The sequence below is a fragment of the Bombina bombina genome, chromosome 7, assembly GCF_027579735.1.
Source record: "Bombina bombina isolate aBomBom1 chromosome 7, aBomBom1.pri, whole genome shotgun sequence".
Taxonomy (NCBI): domain Eukaryota; kingdom Metazoa; phylum Chordata; class Amphibia; order Anura; family Bombinatoridae; genus Bombina; species Bombina bombina.
In genome coordinates this window covers 95,521,952-95,541,184 of record NC_069505.1, presented here as the reverse complement: position 1 = coordinate 95,541,184, position 19,233 = coordinate 95,521,952, and the positions used below count along the sequence as shown (strand labels likewise).

The following is a 19,233-nucleotide window of genomic DNA, read 5'->3' as shown; positions in this document are numbered from 1 at the left end:
AGTTTTGATTTCCACACAGGGAAAACAGGTAGCAGAACAGTATGGGGAAGAGAAAGTTACTGTGTTACTGCTCCAGTCTATTTGAGGGTTGTGTTTTCTTAACCAAGGATAACCCAATATTAAGGGGTGTAGTGAGCTAGGAATGATATCAAACGTAATGTATTCTGTATGACCAATGTTACAAGAGACAAGTAAAGGAACAGTATGGTGTGTGATTGGGCCTTTTAAATAAGTAGAGCCATCAATAACCTTCACATAGATAGGGGTTTGCTTTTGCACACAAGATATTTTATTAGTATCTACAAGGGTTTTGTCAATGAAGCTTCCATAAGCTCCAGAATCTATCAGCGCCTCAGTCTTGAGAAGATGCTGGTCCCACTGTAAAGACAATGTGAAAGTTAATTGTGATTCATGAATGTTATCAGTATTTGGGTTAACTATAAGAATCTTACCCCTTTTTTGCCCGTTCAGAATAGGGCAGGAAGAGACACTGTGTTCTTTATTCCCACAGTACATACAGAGGTTTGAAATCCTCCTTCTCTGTTTCTCTTCTTGGGATAATGGTCCTCGGATGGCCCCAATTTCCATGGGCACAGGGGCTGTGGAGGTCTTTTCAGAATGAGAGGGTGTAAACCTTTTGAGGTAAGTTTCTGGGTGTTGTTTTTCAGCTCTCCTCTCTCTGTATCGTCTGTCCATGGCTATGCATATCTTTATGAGGGATTCCATGGTGTCTGGAGGTTCAATGCGAGAGATCTCATCCTTAAGATGTTCAGAGAGACCTAAACGGAATTGGTTTTTTAGACTTACAGTATTCCACTGTGAATCTGTAGCCCAGAGCTGAAAATCTGCCACATAGTCCTCAACTGGACGTTTGCCTTGCTTCAGGGTGCGCAAATTTGTTTCTGCGGTTAACTGGGTGTTGCAATCCTCATATAAGACAGCCATCTCCTTAAAAAATTCACTGATAGAATTCAAAATAGGATCATCAGTTTCATAAAACTTATCAGCCCACGAACGGGGATCTCCAGTTAGATAAGAGATGGTAGTACAAACCTTGATCTTGTCAGTATAATATGTCCTGGGCTTCATGGAAAACATCAGCATGCATGCATTTCTGAATTCACGAAAGCGTGTTCTTTCACCAGAAAAAATGTGTGAGGGTTAACCTGTGGTTCAGGGTGATCAGCCTCTTTCCTTGAAAAGAAATCATTCATTAACCTCTTCAGGGTGTGGTTTTCATTTTTAACTTCAGTCAAACCTTGTGCTAAATTTTCAACTTTCTGGTTTAAGGATGCTATTTCAATTGCCATTGAGGCAGGATCCATGATTTTTTTATATACAAGCTTTAAACTATAATGTATATATGTTAGTAAAATTTTTTATGGCTTGATAATTCTGTTATAAGCTTGTATAATGTGGCTATTCCCAGAGAACCTTAAGTAAAACAGGCTTATACAAAAGGTTATTACCAAGGGAGATAGCTGGTTTACTTAGTACAAGTTCTTTTTATAACACTTTACAAAATTAAAATAAAGTGAATAAAACAGATGAAATGAAGCCTTTGTATATTTTACACAGTTGTAAAGAGTTGTGTTCTTTAAAGATAGAAGGCAGCAAACAAGATGCTTATTGGTATTGTCTGAGAAAAGCAGAATTTTATAGCAAAGTCTCTTTATAGTTAAGCTTAGAAATGAGAAACTGATTTGCAGTCTGCAGTGTCCATATATCAAGAGGTATCAGGTTATAGCAGGCAGAGTGTGTGATACAGAGAGAAGGAGAGAGCCAGATTTAACCAGTTGTGAGCACTTTAACAGTTTGTATGTCAGCAGAACTTTGGATAAGAATATATACAGCTAGAGACAATTGTATATAAAATTAATGATACTTGCGAGTGAGTTTAGAACTGCAGAGAGCGAAGTTGGCACTGAGTCAAAATGGATCACAGCAGGGAAGATGTTCTTATTTCCTGGTAGAGGTAAACACTCAGTAATGGAGCTGGCTGGAAAATCAGACTGCAGAGTTAACACAGACTTGCAAGAGTTGCTGCCAAAGACTGTTCCTTGAAGTGTAAAGCAGCAGGAAATGCTTCTTAGGTTTAGAAGCTGGAGAAATGACAACAAGGATTTCCTTTAACAGGTACAAAAGCAGGATCTGTAGATTTTAGCTTTAGAGCTTGAAGCAGAGTGGGAACTACAAACTTCAATTATCAAGCAAAGCACAGGTGTACTGAACACACCTTTAAAGGGAGGTGAAGGAGTGGGTTGGTCTTAGTTCTTAAAGCTACAGGAATATGACATGTTCATTCTATTGACTAACAAACACTTTGAAAAGCGCCAAACACATATAGCCTTAGTAAGCTGCTAAATAAGCTAAAGCTAGGAAAGTTTTCCAAAAAAATTGCATATAAGTTCCAATAGTGTTAAAACATACAATACAATGAAAATTGATGGCAATTGAAATAAAAATAAGAATAAAACTTCCTACTTTATTGCAGTGTATGTCTCTTTAAATGCTCGTGTGGCAAAGTCCAAAAGTAGAAGCAGTTCTCTTTTTTCCCTTGTGCAGCTCCTTTTTAATCACTGGTGTGATAGCGATGAGATAGAAGCTAAAAAAAGAAAAATATGGAGCGCAAGGAAGAAAGCAGAAAAAAGATCATAGTGCAGTATATCGATATAAAATTGACAATTTATTATTAACAAAAAACAAACTCACAAACAAACCCTCAAACAATATGAGGTATGTGGCAGCGTGTTGTATAGATGTTACTATACGTATTCCCAATATCCAGTTTTTCCTTCCTGGTTCACCTGGCTATGTCCGTCCAGACTCAGTGTTATTAATAGGAAGACTGGATTTTTCATTCTATTGACTGATTTGAAATTGAAATGAAATCAGCCAATCAGCTGCCAGTACATCTTTATAAAAGGAGGATACTGGCATTTAAATTGCTCAGTTTGATGTGCGGAGAGCATGAAGATAGATGGAAGGAAGAAGAGGAGGGCTGCCATCGAGGGTAATTTAGTTTTAGTGTAGGGCTTTTAAGATATGTGTTTTTTTAGGGGTTCTTAGGTTAGGGATTAATAGTTTAGGGGTTTTCATTGTGATGGGGGTTAAGTAATGTAGTTTTGTTTGTGATGGGTTTGTTCGTATCGGTTTAGGGGTTAAATAGTGTAGCAGGTTTTTGCAATGTGATTGTGTGTTAGGGGTTAAGTGGCGTATGGGTTTTTGTGATGGGGCTGTGGTAGTTTAAGGGTTTTTGCGATGGTGTTTGTGGCTGTTAATTAATGTATGTTTAGGCCTTAGGGGGTTAATATAGTGTAGTGGGTTTTTGCGATGGGGTTGTGGTGGTTTAGTGTAGCATGTTTTTGCAATGGGGGTTGAGGGAATTTAGGAGTTAGTAGAGTAGGGGTTTATTGCGATGGGGGGTTGTGGCAGTTTAGGGGTTAAATAGTGTCAGAAGATTTTTTTTTTAATTTCTTTAGGCATTTTGTTTGTTAACAAAAATTGATTGAGAGCAATGAAAAGTCTGACGAGCCAAAAGGGTTCAAAATTCCGAAACAATTTGTCCGCACCGAAAGTTTGAATGATGCACATGAGTCTAGTTTCCAACATATGAACAAATTAATGACATTTTATTGTTGCATATTTTTTCTTTCTTTTTCTTTACCTTTAACAGACTGCTGCTTTTCAAATGAATGTAACCAATAACATATATGCACGTTTTCTTCACTACAGGCTTTTTTAATGCCCCCTACTACTGCATCTTTATCTAGGAATCACTGGTCAGCAATGCCGGTTTGGCCTACCAGGACACCAGAAGATTTACCTTTTGGCCAAGGCAGCTGGGGCTGGTCAGGTTGCCCACGGCAGAAAGCTATTTTATCACTAAAGTGATCTTAACCAATAGCGTGCTAGCTATCCTGCATAATGCCAGCTGGCCCGCATGGTTATTGGCTAAGAGGTGTAAACTTTACCTCATTGAAAAAATAGTCTTCTGCCGTGGGCGACATAAGGCGCTCAGCTCAGCAGACACTGCCGACAAATAAAGGAACTTTCAGCATGAAGCATTTTATACTTCATTACTGAAAGTCCCCTTTATTTGCAGCATTGGTAAATTCTACGGTTTCACAAACTCTAGGACAGGGGTGGGCAATTACCAGCCCTCCAGATGTTATGAACTCCCATGATGCTTTGCCTGCATTATGGCTGATAGAGCATTAAGGGAGATGTAGTCCATAACATCTGGAGGGCCGGTAATTGCCCACCCCTGCTCTAGGATTTACCATCACGTTAAAGTTACAAATCATTCACTTGTACGTTTTATTTCATTGACCATATACCATTTTAGTAGCCCTCCTCAGAGCTTGGTTCGAGTGTTTAGTCTAGTCACACTCTGAGACAAACTTACACACTGTTTTGAGTTTCTTCTTCAGGTCACACTATAAAATCATTTATAATATTGGGTTGTAGTTTGCCCATATAACAACAATATAGCATTTTTTATTTTTTTATTACAAACGAATATAATTTTATTCTGTAAAACATATTGGGTAAACGAGTATCCAAGTAATCCCGTCGAGAAAAAAAAATAATCTACTACTCTTGCATTTGCAATTATACAGTATTTAATAGTCCCTTAAAAGGGACATAATACTCATATGCTAAAGCACATGAAAGTGATGCAGCATAACTTTAAAAACCCGACAAGAAAATATCACCTGAGCATCTTTATTTAAAAAGGGAAGACATTTTACGTCAAAATTTCTTTAGCTCACCAAAGTAAGTGCTGTGTAAACAGTTATTCATCTGCTGCTGTAAAGCTGCTAGTTGAAAAAAAAAATAGCCAATCAGCATCAGCAGTGCTGAGGTAATGATTTACCTTTGCTGTGACCTCTTGTGATTTCACTGAAATCTTATGAGATTTCATAGAACTTACTTCAACTACTTAGACTGTGCCTGCACATGCTAAGTGCACATTCCCTAACTTGTCCTGGGACAAGCATCCTGAATGGCTGCTTAAAGTCTCTTTAAAGGGGTGTGTGAATATTTAGGAAATTTGAGGTAAAATATCTTCCTTTTTTACATAGAGATGTTCAGGTGATATTTTCTAGTCAGCTTTTTACAGCTATGCAGCATCACTTTGAAGTCCTTTAATATTTGGGTATCATATCCCTTTAAGGGAACAGTAATTTGACATATTGTTTTGGAAGAAGCAAGTTATATTTGAACTTTACTTACAGTGTTCAAATGGTTTTAGATTTATCACCTACATTTGTTTTTATATAAATAGTATGTGTTTAAGAGCTTTGCAATTAAACATTCAAAAAATCTAAGAGATTTTTGCTTATCCCTTGTTACAGCCGCAGGTTTATTGTAATCATTATATAATCTATTTCCCAACTATTTAGTTCTCATATAGAGATCTTTAGTTCTCATATAGACTTCTGCTCGTCTGGAGGTCTTCTTCTGGCCGGATCAGATGAAGACTTCTGCCCCTCTGGAGGACCACTTGTGCCCGGCTGGGTGAAGACGGCTCAAGGTAGGGTGATCTTCAAGGGGGTAGTGCTAGGTTTTATTAAGGGGGGATTGGGTGGGTTTTAGAGTAGGGTTTGGTGTGTGGGTGGTGGGTTTTAATGTTGGGGGGGTATTGTATTTTTTTTTTACAGGTAAAAGAGCTGATTACTTTGGGGCAATGCCCCGCAAAAGGTCCTTTTAAGGGCTATTTGTAATTTAGTATAGGGTAGGGAATTTTATTATTTTGGGGGGCTTTTTTATTTTATTAGGGGGATTAGATTAGGTGTAATTAGTTTAAAATTCTTGTAATTATTTTTTTATTTTCTGTAATTTAGTGTTTTTTTTGTACTTTAGTTTATTTAATTTAATTGTATTTAATTGTAGTTAGTTTAGGTAATTAATTTAATAATAGTGTAGTGTTAGGTGTAATTGTAATTTAGGTTAGGATTTATTTTACAGGTATATTTGTCTTTATTTTAACTAGGAAGTTATTAAATAGTTAATAACTATTTAATAACTATTCTACCTAGTTAAAATAAATACAAAGTTGCCTGTAAAATAAATATAAACCCTAAGATAGATACAAATGTAACTATTAGTTATATTGTAGCTATCTTATGGTTTATTTTATAGGTAAGTATTTAGTTTTAAATTGGAATAACATAGTAGATCAGGTTGAATAAAGACCGAAGTCCATCGAGTTCAACCTATACAAATCTAAAATATATACAAAAAGCTCCAGTTAAGCTTAAATAATCCCACTAAAAGGTGACCTATTTAAAACTAGCAATCATATCCATGAATTTTGTTTATAGACAGAAATGTATCCAAATAATTTTTAAATGTATCTAGGTATTGGCATTCACTACCTCCTTTGGTAATGAGTTCCACACTTTTATTGCTCTTACAGTGAAAAAATGTTTCCGTTGCAGGAGATTAAATCTCCTTTCCTCCAACCTTAAATTGTGACCTCTGGTCACAAACAATTTTCTTGGAATAAACAGAGCTTCTGCCATCTCTGTATATGGGCCTTGAATATATTTATATAAAGTAATCATGTCACCTCTTAAGCACCCTTTTTCTAAAGAAAACAGACCCAGTTTGGCTAGCCTCTCCTCATAGGTTAAATTATCCAATCCCCTTATTAGCTTTTTGGCCCTTCTCTGGACTTTTTCTAGTTCTGCAATATCTTTTTTGGCGATTGGTCCCCAGAACTGCACTCCATACTCAAGGTGAGGTCTTACCAGGGCTTTATATAGTGACAGAATTATGCTTTCCTCCCTTGAGTCAATGCCTCTTTTAATACATGCTAGTATCTTATTAGCCTTTGAAGCTGCTGCCCTGCATTGTGAACCCATCTTTAGGTTTGTTATCTATTACTACCCCCAAATTCCTTTCCTCCTGTGTTTGGCTAAGTCTTGTCCCTGCTTATTTTTATTTCCAAAATGTAGAACCTTGCATTTTCCCATATTAAATCTCATTTTCCATTTACCTGCCCATACATAATTTTTGCAGGTCCCTTTGTAACGAAAGTTCATCCTGCTCTGACCTAATAACCTTACTTAACTTAGTATCATCTGCAAAAATAGAGATGTCGCTATGTAATCCTAGCTCCAAGTCATTTATAAAAATATTAAAAAGAATAGGGCCTAGTACTGATCCCTGGGGGACTCCACTGATTACCTTTGTCCAATCTGAGTATGATCCATTTACTACTACTCGTTGCTCCCTATCTTTTATCCAGTTATTTATCCACAAACTAACTTTTTCAGTTATTCCCAGTCTCCTAATTTTGTGCATTAATCTCTCATGTGGCACTGTATCAAACGCCTTTGCAAAATCTAAGTATATCACATCAACTGATTCCCCTTTATCTATATTTTTACTCACTTCCTCATAGAATCTAATTAGATTAGTTTGACATGATCTATTTCTCCTAAAACCATGTTGATTAGAACTCATAATCTTGTTTACACGAATATGCTCATCAATATAATCCCTTATAATCCCTTCAAATATCTTCCCCACTATTGATGTCAGACTAACTGGTCTATAGCTTCCTGGATCATCCCTACCTCCCTTTTTGAAGAGTGGCACCACATCAGCTTTACGCCAATCCTTGGGTACCATGCCTCAGGATAATGAGTCTTGAAAAATTAAGAGTAGAGGTTTGTCTATAGCAGTGCTAAGTTCCCTTAACACCCTTGGGTGTATTCCATCTGGGCCTGGAGTTTTATTTACCTTAATATTATCCAATTTGTTCCTGATATCCTAGGGGTTAATAAATTTAATATAGTAGCGGTGACGATGGGGGCGGCAGATTAGGGTTTAATAATTGTAGGTAGGTTGCAGCGACATTGGGGGGGCAGATTAGGGGTTAATAACTATAATGTAGGTGGCGACGATGTCGGGGGCAGCAGATTAGGGGTTAATAAGTGTAAGATTAGGGGTGTTTAGACTCAGGGTCCATGTTAGGGTGTTAGGTGTAGATATAAATTTTATTTCCCATAGGAATCAATGGGGCTGCGTTAGGAGCTGAACGCTGCTTTTTTGCAGGTGTTAGGTTTTTTTCAGCCGATTCTGCCCCATTGATTCCTATGGGGAAATCGTGCACAAGCACGTTTAGCCAGCTTTCCGCTACCGTAAGCAACGCTGGTATTGAGGTGAGACGTGGAGCTAAATTTTGCTCTACGCTCACCTTTTTTGCGGCTAACACCGGGTTTAAAAAAACCTGTAATACCAGCGTTGTCTTAAGGGAGCAGTGAAAAAAATGCTTGCTAGCAACGCACCCCTGTTACCACAAAACTCGTAATCTCAGTGAAAGACTTTCAAAGAAGTACTTTTGCCTTAAACTTTAGTCAAAACTTATTAAAAATTTGAACACAAGAAAAAAAAGTTACAAAGCGCAAAAAGAGTAATACACCCACGTTTACACTAGTAATAAAACCACATAGGATGCGCTCTAAACCTCTCTGCTCTGGTATGATAGCTCTGTGAGGTCCCTCAAATCATTTTTTAAAGGCTAATTTTAGTTTGATAATGGTTTATTCCACTATGCGGTGTACTGAATTTGAAGAAGAGACATTACAGCGTATTGCAAAAAACAAAGATCTTGTGTGATTTCTCTTAAAAGACCAGTTAATACAGTAGCTTTGCACAATCGACTAATGAAAAATGAAAATACAATACAATAGTCTAAACTTCATATGAGTAGTAGATTTTTTTCTGATAAATTTAAAAGTCTATTGCTGCCACTCCTGTATCATGTGACAGCCATCAGCCAATCACAAATGCATATACCTAAAATTCTGTGAATTCTTGCACATGCTCAGTAGGGGCTGGTGACTCAAAAAGTGTAAATTTTGTTAAAGGAAGTAGATTGGAAGGTAGGGATGGTCGAATGTTTCTAAAAATTAAAAATTTATAGAACATTCGAACATTCTATTTTCTAATTTTCATTTTCAAATTTTCGTTTTCAAATTTTTCAATAGAATTCGAAAATATTAATTTGAATAATAGGCTGTTTAGCTATGTATTCATTCAATTTCGAAATGTAATATTGGAATTCGAATGTAACATTTGAATTCAAAATAGTATTTCTAGTCTACAACTGTGTTTAATAAACGTAATATTCAAATTCAAAATAGTATTTCTAGTCTAATACTGTGTTTGTTTTTTAAATGTAATATTCGAATTTGAATGTGACATTCGAATTCGAATGTAACATTCAAAATAGAATTTCTAGTCTAATACTGTGTTTTATAAATGTAATATTCGAATGTCACATACAAATGTCACATTTGAATTCAAAATAGTATTTCTATTCTACAACTGTGTTTTATAAATGGGGCATTCGAATTCGAATGTCACATTCGAATTCTAAAATTGCATTCGAAAACTGTAAATAACATTCGATAATAGAATTTTTAAGAATATTTGTTCAACATTCTATTATGTAAATCGAATTTCTACAATAACATTTGTTCTAACATTTGAATTTGAATATAAACACATTCGCCCATCCCTATTGGAAGGTTGTTTAAAAATGCATGTTCTATCTTAAGCATGAAAGTTTAATTTTGACTTGAGTGTTCCTTTAACCCCTTAATGACCACAGCACTTTTCCATTTTCTGTCCGTTTGGGACCAAGGCTATTTTTACATTTCTGCGGTGTTTGTGTTTAGCTGTAATTTTCCTCTTACTCATTTACTGTACCCACACATATTATATACCGTTTTTCTCGCCATTAAATGGACTTTCTAAAGATACCATTATTTTCATCATATCTTATCATTTACTATAAAAAAAAATATAAAATATGAGGAAAAAATCGAAAAAAACACATTTTTTCTAACTTTGACCCCCAAAATCTGTTACATATCTACAACCACCAAAAAACACCCATGCTAAATAGTTTCAAAATTTTATCCTGAGTTTAGAAATACCAAATGTTTACATGTTCTTTGCTTTTTTTGTAACTTATAGGGCCATAAATACAAGTAGCACTTTGCTATTTCCAAACCATTTTTTTTCAAAATTAGTGCTAGTTACATTAGAACACTAATATCTTTCAGGAATCTCTGAATATCCATTGACATGTATATATTTTTTTTTAGTAGACAACCCAAAGTATTGATCTAGGCCCATTTTGGTATATTTCATGCCACCATTTTACCGCCAAATGCGATCAAATACAAAAAATCATTCACTTTTTTACAAATTTTTTACAAACTTTTGGTTTCTCACTGAAATTATTTGCAAAGCTTTAGCATTGCTTTTTGGTAATTAGAAGGCCGCTAAATGCCACTGCCCACCACACGTGTATTATGCCCAGCAATGAAGGGGTTAATTAGGGAGCATGTAGGGAGCATTTTGGGGTAATTTTAGCTTTAGTGTAGTGTAGTAGACAACCCCAACTATTGATCTAGGCCCATTTTGGTATATTTCATGCCACCATTTCACCGCCAAATGCAATCAAATAAAAAAAAAAACGTTAACTTTTTCACAATTTTAGGTTTCTCACTGAAATCATTTACAAACAGCTTGTGCAATTATGGCACAAATGGTTGTAAATGTTTCTCTGGGATCCCCTTTGTTCAGAAATAGCAGACATATATGGCTTTGGCGATGCTTTTTGGTAATTAGAAGGCCGCTAAATGCTGCTGCGCATCACGCGTGTATTATGTCTAGCAGTGAAGGGGTTAATTATGTAGCTTGTAGGGAACTTGCAGGGTTAATTTTAGCTTTAGTGTAGAGCTCAGCCTCCCACCTGAAACATCAGACCCCCTGATGCCTCCCAAATAGCTCTCTTCCCTCCCCCACCCCACAATTGTCCCCGCCATCTTAAGTACTGGCAGAAACTCTGCCAGTACTAAAATAAAAGGTATATTTGGGCTTTTTTGAGTTTTTTTTAAGCATATTTACATATGCTGCTGTGTAGGATCCCCCCTTAGCCCCCAACCTCACAGATCCCCCACCAAACAGCTCTCTAACCCTCCCCCTCTGCCTTAATGGGCGCCATCTTGGGTACTGGCAGCTGTCTGCCAGTACCCAGTTTAGAACAAAAATGTGCTTTTTTTTTAAGAAAAATCCCTTTTTCTGTAGTGTAGCTCCCCCCACACCCAAGAACAACCCCCCACCCCTCCAAGATCCCTTTTACTGAAGTTTATTTGTTTTTTAATTTGTCCCTTTTCCCCCACAGTTACAATCTAATTTTCTGTAGTATAGCGGTTCCCACCCGCTCCCGCCCCGTGCACGCGCCCGCCACCCTCTGTGCACGCGCGCGCGCGCCCCCGTCAGCTCCGGCCCCGATCCCGCTCCCCTCCACCTTATACGGCCCATCGATGGCCGCCCACCCGCCTCCCAAGTCAGCTCCCACCCACCAACGTTACCGGCCACCGATGTCCGGTGCAGAGAGGGCCACAGAGTGGCTCTCTCTGCATCGGATGGCCATGCAGGGTTATTGCAGGATGCCTCCATATCGAGGCATCACTGCAATAACCGGAAAGCAGCTGGAAGCGAGCAGGATCGCTTCCAGCTGCTTTCCACACCGAGGACGTGCAGGGTACGTTCTCAGGCATTAACTGCCTTTTTTTTGAGGACGTACCCTGCACGTCCTTGGTCGTTAAGGGGTTAAAGTGAAGGTAAATTTTGGACAGTTTCAACTCAGTAACTCATTATCGCCATCTATATAAACATAATCGCTATAATTTTTTTTAATAAAAATATTAAATTCTGCAGTTTTTTACTAACATTTTAATGCTACCGTTTTCGTCTGGACTCCTCCCATCTTCTACTTCCTTTCTTTTTCAGTGTTTACGTATAGAGCGGTCCCACCCGCTGTATACGTATCAGATATGCGCGTTCACAACGAGCCTTACAATTGCGCATGCGCAATTAAACGATTATATCCCCAATGCGCATGCGATTGTCAATACAGCAGGTCTCCAAAGTGCATGCGTCTACCTCACTTCGCAGCATAGTAATGAATGAGTCACGATATTGTATTCATTCATTACTATGCCATTTGTCAATGAAAGAAGCAGCAAAGAAGCAGCAGCGTTTATTACCCTGAAGAACCATAATCAGACATCAAAGGTGTGAATGATGTGCGCATGCGCGAATCGGCCACGAGCATTGCGATCGAAGCTATGCATAGTAGATGGGACGCATGCGCAGATGGGCCAATACGAAGATGACGTAGTGTCACGGCCGCCTAACGGCCAGGATTTCAATTGGCACAGAGAAAAACGTCATAAGGAAGTAGGAAAAGGATAGAAAAACGGGTTGTTATTACTGAATCCAAAATTGGGGTTTTAAAACAGGTAAAACTTTGTTTGCAAAAAATTACAAGAAATTTGATGAATTAAAGTCCAAATGAATTTTAATCGTACATTTAATTATGTTTAGCAATTGTTTTAACTTTACCTTCACTTTAATGCCAGTGAGTTTTGGATTATTGGGCCAATAGAAAGAACAGGGGGAATATATGATTTATCACACAATTAATAGTGAATGCAGTGACTTATATAGTGTACATAGAAGACATGGATCATTAGTACTTACAAATTCCCAAATATTCCAGATTGCTGGCTAACAGCTAGAAGGTCTCCAAACCTGTAAAATAGATTGATAGATTAATCAGTATACACTTACAGAACTCCCACTGATTGGTTGATCTTACATTTTAAAAGAAAATGAAAATGTAAAGCATGTAATCATACTAAACAATCTATTTTTTTCTGACACAAAAAAGAAATGATGTCTAATTCAATCAAGCATTTCTTATTACTCTGAGGGAGTAATATACCTATCATACTGTAGTAGCCCTTTAATGTTGGCAAAATGACATAGGCACTGTGTGATAAAACCTTAGAACATGCCTTGTTAAAAGCAACTATTGAATATTAAATATAAAAAAACCTGCTCTTTACAATACAATCAGAACTGAATTCCTGGAAGGCACAGCCCCTTTCTTGGTGGGGCAGGATCCAAACTTTAAAAATGAATATCTTGCTCAGTTTATTATAAGCCAAATTAAGAGTAAATTGTGCTTTCGCCTTGTTCTGTTGCCAAAAGACACGGCACAGAATCTAGGGCAGCCAAGGGGATAAGTCGCACAGCGTTGGGCAACAAAGTTTAAATATACATGAATATGAATATATACATATATATTTATGGGTTTCTATGTGTATCTACACATATTGACACATAAATATATATGTACAGGTAGCCCTCAGTTTACGCCGGGGTTAGGTTCCAGAAGGAATGGTTGTAAATCGAAACCGTTGTAAATTGAAACCCAGTTTATAATGTAAGTCAATGGGAAGTGAGGGAGATAGGTTCCAGGCCCCTCTCAAAATTGTTATAAGCAACACCTAATACATTATTTTTAAAGCTTTGAAATGAAGACTTTAAATGCTAAACAGCAGTATAAACCTAATAAAATAATCACTTTAATTATATATTCTGCGTTGTGTGATTATTTTATTAGGTTTATAATGCTTTTTAGCAAATGTTTTTGTTCATTTAACTTACTTTAATTATATATTCTGTGTTGTGTAAGTTAAATGAACAAAAACATTTGCTAAACAGCATTATAAACCTAATAAAATAATCACACAACACAGACTTCACTTGCATTTTTCTGCAAACAGTTATTTCTATGCATTCCAATCTGGACTGATTTATAGACAGGAAGTTCTTGTTCCTTTGAAATCTGCTCGATAGCTCAGGTCTAGTTAAAATGATTAATTTCAGCTTGCTTGGCTTTGCTGCAACACAAGCGGACAGCTCCACTTACTGGCTATTTTAATAAATGCACTGCTTCTCAATAGCAGTCACATGAGGTTGTTATTCTGAAACGGTGTAAATTGAACCATTGTAAAACGAGGTCCACCTGTATATAAGCATATACATTTATATTAATAGTATAAACACAGTCCCCATAGACCGCTATGTAAAGGCACTTTTCTTTGCCCCACATTCCCTCACTTTAACCCGTTATAACTGCTTTGTGCAGTTATTTAATAAAAACAATAAAGATGCTCTTTTTAAACAATGAACAGTACACTTTATTTTGGGGGCAATTGGGGAACATTTATTTAATTAAACAGAGGTCTGACCTCTGGTTAATGAAGCCTAGCTTAAAGTGCTACCGTGAGCTTGCAGTACCATTAACCAGTCACTTGTAATGGCTGGTTATTTAACATGCACCCGTAAACGGGCACGTTAAATTATCGCTAGACTTGTAACCTAGCACTATATATTTGTCAAGCCTTTTCTATTTCAATTCCTAAATCATTTGTTCAACAGGGACAAACTACTCTTTTTGAGGGGGAGAATAACACCACCTATACATAAGTCCAGAATTTATAGGGCTTAGCAGGCTGGAGATTTAGGTCTTACAAATTTCAATGCATTTCGCTAAGCAGTGGAAATACAGAGTCTTAGATTGGAGTAGAATTAAAGATACCAAGGGCGGATTGCCTTTGACTCACAGATGCTAAAAGCTCAGAAGTCAGCAGTATTTGCTGGAAATCCAGAGATAGAACACCTGAAATAACCAGACATTTTTCTCTTTATAGAAGCGTCTTTGAAAAATGGGATGTCCTAAAAAAAAAAAAAAAAAAGAGGACTGACGTTTCCTTGTCTCCCCTCTCTCATATTTTCACTAATGTATTATTGTTGGAGGGGTCAGGGGTAGAGGAAGCCAAGGGAATAATTAAAAAAATTGGAATGCTCTGTTCCGGTCTATGTTTTTTTAGCACGGAAAAGGCTTAAACCAAGAATAGAATTGGAAGGAATTGGGGGGGGGGGTGCATTTGTTTACCAACTGGTTAAGGTACAGCCAATTGCAGAATTTTCTCGACTCATCATCTTATAAATCTAGCTTTACTTTTTCTTTGACACCCTTTGAGCAAACTTGTACTTTACAATCACCTGCTAAAGACCCAGCCCCTAATGTCGCTCACTTTAAAACAAGCTGAAAATTATTCTGAAAAGGATTTAAAATGGATTGGTTTTGACTAAAGGGCCAGATTATGAGTGGAGCACAAACATTTGAGGGTGGGCAATACGGGGTTTATTGTGGGGGTTTGCACTCATCTGGCTTACTGTTGGTATTACGAGTTGAAAGTAAATGCAATCGCTTGTGCGCAATCGCAATTTACACATCCTCAGAGCTCTGGTTAACTGTTTTGCAAAACAATAAAGGTTTACAAAACACATGTATGTTTATATATATATATTATTACTACTTTTACCCTAATTACTTTACTCATTATATATTGCTCACTGGAAGAACCATTAACCACTGTACATAGACCCCTTGTATCTTGAATATCATAAAGATTGTAGATATGTTTTTTTGAATAGCATCTATCCCTGCTAGAAAGTTCCCATAGTAACTAAGGCTATTTACGCCTTCTATTGGCTCACCTGACCACATATACGCCTAGATTTAGAGTTCTGCGTTAGCCGTCCAAACCAGCGTTAGGGGGTCCTAACGCTGGTTTTGACCGCCCGCTGGTATTTAGAGTCAGTCAGGAAAGGGTCTAACGCTCACTTTCCAGCCGCGACTTTTCCATACCGCAGATCCCCTTACGTCAATTGCGTATCCTATCTTTTCAATGGGATCTTTCTAACGCCGGTATTTAGAGTCTTGGCTGAAGTGAGCGTTAGAACTCTAACGACAAGACTCCAGCCGCAGAAAAAAGCCAGGAGTTAAGAGCTTTCTGGGCTAACGCCGGTTCATAAAGCTCTTAACTACTGTGCTCTAAAGTACACTAACACCCATAAACTACCTATGTACCCCTAAACCGAGGTCCCCCCACATCGCTGCCACTCTAATAAAAAATTTTAACCCCTAATCTGCAGACCGCACACCGCTGCAACCTACATTATCCCTATGTACCCCTAATCTGCTGCCCCTAACATTGCAGACACCTATATTATATTACCCCCTAATCTGCCCCCTCCAACGTCGCCGCTACCTACCTACACTTATTAACCTCTAATCTGCCGACCGGACCTCGCCGCCACTATAATAAAATGTATTAACCCCTAAACCGCCACACTCCCGCCTCAAAAACCCTATAATAAATAGTATTAACCCCTAATCTGCCCTCCCTAACATCGCTGACACCTAACTTCAAGTATTAACCCCTAATCTGCCGACCGGACCTCACCGCTACTCTAATAAATGTATTAACCCCTAAAGCTAAGTCTAACCCTAACACTAACACCCCCCTAAGTTAAATATAATTTTTATCTAACTAAATAAATTAAATCTTATTAAATAAATTATTCCTATTTAAAGCTAAATACTTACCTGTAAAATAAATCCTAATATAGCTACAATATAAATAATAATTACATTGTAGCTATTTTAGGATTTCTATTTATTTTACAGGCATCTTTGTATTTATTTTAACTAGGTACAATAGCTATTAAATAGTTAATAACTATTTAATAGCTACCTAGTTAAAATAATTACAAAATTACCTGTAAAATAAATCCTAACCTAAGTTACAATTAAACCTAACACTACAGTCTGCAGATTAGGGGTTAATAAGTGTAGGTAGGTAGCGGCGATGTTGGGGGGGCAGATTAGGGGTTAATAAATATAATATAGGTGTCGGAGATGTTAGGGGCAGCAGATTAGGGGTACATAGCTATAATGTAGATTGCGGCGGTGTCCGGAGCGGCAGATTAGGGGTTAAAATTGTAATGCAGGGGTCAGCGATATCGGGGGCGGCAGATTAGGGGTTAATAAGTGTAAGGTTAGGGGTGTTTAGACTCGAGGTTCATGTTAGGGTGTTAGGAAACAATGGGGCTGCGTTAGGAGCTGAACGCTGCTTTTTTGCAGGTGTTAGGTTTTTTTTCAGCTCAAACTGCCCCATTGTTTCCTATGGGGGAATCGTGCACGAGCACGTTTTTTTAGCTGTCTATTCCTCACAGATGGCCGCGTCCGTAAGCAACGCTGGTATTGAGGGTTGAAGTGGTGGTAAATATGCCTGCACGCTCCCTTTTTGGAGCCTAACGCAGCCCTTCAGAGAACTCTCAATACCAGCGTTGTTTAAAAGGTGCGGGGAAAAAAACACGCGTAGCTAACGCACCCCTTCTAACGCAAAACTCTAAATCTAGGCGATAATGTTGCCACACGTGATAGGGATCTGGCCAATCGGGATAGAGGGCATGTATTAGGGGCGTGCCGCTGCCCAGTTTTTAAACCGATCAAACGACTAACACAACATGAACCCTCTGAGGAAGAAGGAATACCTTATCCTTTGAAACGCGTAAGGGGATATCTTTTGGGCACCTCACTTCTGTTTTTATGACTCCTTGATATCGGACATTGTTTAATAAGAACCTCCACTGGGAATAAAAAAGGACCACTGGATATGTATAGGTGTTTTTATTTGTATGCACATACCTCACATGCTTGAGGTTTCCAAATGTGAGTAGTAGTATTTTTAATTGTTCTGTCTTTGTAATCATTAAAATGGTATCACATAATTTTTTGCTTTCGTGTTTTGCCTTGCATACTTATCTTGTCCACCCACGAGGAGGCACTCAAGAACTACTATTTGGATACCACTCGTATGCTAAACTACACATTTTTGGAAGTACTACATCATACTGCAGGAGGGGAAGATTTAATCAGTTTCTGCCATACACCAAGTACTGGGACAAACTGGAGGTCTATTCCTCACAGATGCGGCGCGGTGCTATTTGCACTATTTAAGTGCGCTATCTTTGCGAGTATCTTTCTTTAGTGTGAGTGGTGTGTGACCTCGGCTTTAATATGAACATGAGATACTGTGCCACTGAAGCGCCATCATTGAAGATTATCAGCAGTAGTTTTGAAGATCAAGCACCTTTGTTGATTGGGACTTTAGCGGTAAACTGAATTTTGCCTTTACAGCATAAGCACAGATTTCTAAAATATAATTTTTCTTCGTAATATATATATATATATATATATATATATATATATATATATATATATAATGTATATACACACACACACACAGTATATATATATATATATATATATATATATATATATATATATATATATATATATATATATAGACACACATTATAATTTGCAAGCATTTAATAGAATATTTACTTGTATTTGTTTGTAATTAACTTTTGTTTAAAATGTTTCAACCAGACTGTCTCTTAAATATTGTTTAAAAAGATAGATTTTTTACCCATTCCCTAGTTTTTCATAACCAACACTTTAATTAATACACTTTTTACCTCTGTGATTACCTTGTATCTAAGTCTCAGCAGACTGTCCCCTTATTTCAGTTCTTTTGACAGACATGCATTTAAGCCAATCAGTGCTGACTCCACGGGAGTGAGCACACAGTTATCTATATGGCACACATGAACTAGCTCTGTCTAGCTGTGAAAAACAAATAAAATGTACTGAGATAAGAGGCAGTCTTCAAAGGCTTAGAAATTAGCATATGAGCCTACCTAGGTTTAGCTTTCAACAAAGAATACCAAGAGAACAAAACAAAATGTGATGATAAAAGTAAATTGGAAAGTTGTTTAAAATTGCATGCTCTATCTGAATCATGAAAGTTAAAGGGACAGGATAGTCAAAATTAAACTATCTTCATATTTATCTTAATATCTATTAAAGATTTTTTAAAGTATGGTAATGTCAAGTTAACAACGTCAATGTGTGTATTTCCTGTTATGGCGCATTAGCTCTTAGAAACAAATACTCATGGGTAGCCAATCTGCGCTAGCAGGAAATACTTATCAGCCAAAGAACATTAGAAGGAAGTATAAAATTGATGCTGATGCATTTATTTCTGGTTAAATCTTTGATCTCATATTTTTTTTTTCCATGCAAAAAAAAAAAATCACTGTCTTTAAATGCCATTTTTTATTCTTCTGAATGATAGTGTCCCTTTAAGACATATACCAGCAAGTTTTACACAATCTAAAAGGCTTCATGAGAAAATAATAATAATAATTAAAAAAAAACTGTTGAATGTCAATTCATTAAATTTTTCTTTCATTTTTTAATGTAGAACTAGAAAGTAAGTCTTAATATTTACATATATAGGGGGTGTGAGAGAGTAGGTAATATTGCTAATTTATTCTAAATGGTGCCACCCTTAAAATTAATATAAAATATAATAGAGATAGAAACCGTGGGTCAGGATTTCTAGTGCATCAGTCTAGACCTAT

The 19,233-nt window shown here is 37.1% G+C and overlaps 1 long non-coding RNA gene across 1 annotated transcript in view; it reads right to left on the bottom strand.

Moving 5' to 3' along the window:
• Positions 1–2,480: 2,480 nt before the first annotated feature.
• Positions 2,481–19,233, bottom strand: part of LOC128665921 (uncharacterized) — a 54,305-nt gene continuing 37,552 nt past the window's right edge. Inside the window, exons 3-4 of the long non-coding RNA XR_008403198.1 lie at positions 12,580–12,630; positions 2,481–2,605 (exon numbers count right to left, since the gene is read on the bottom strand). This is a non-coding gene — a long non-coding RNA (uncharacterized LOC128665921). The remainder of the gene's footprint in view (positions 2,606–12,579; positions 12,631–19,233) is intronic.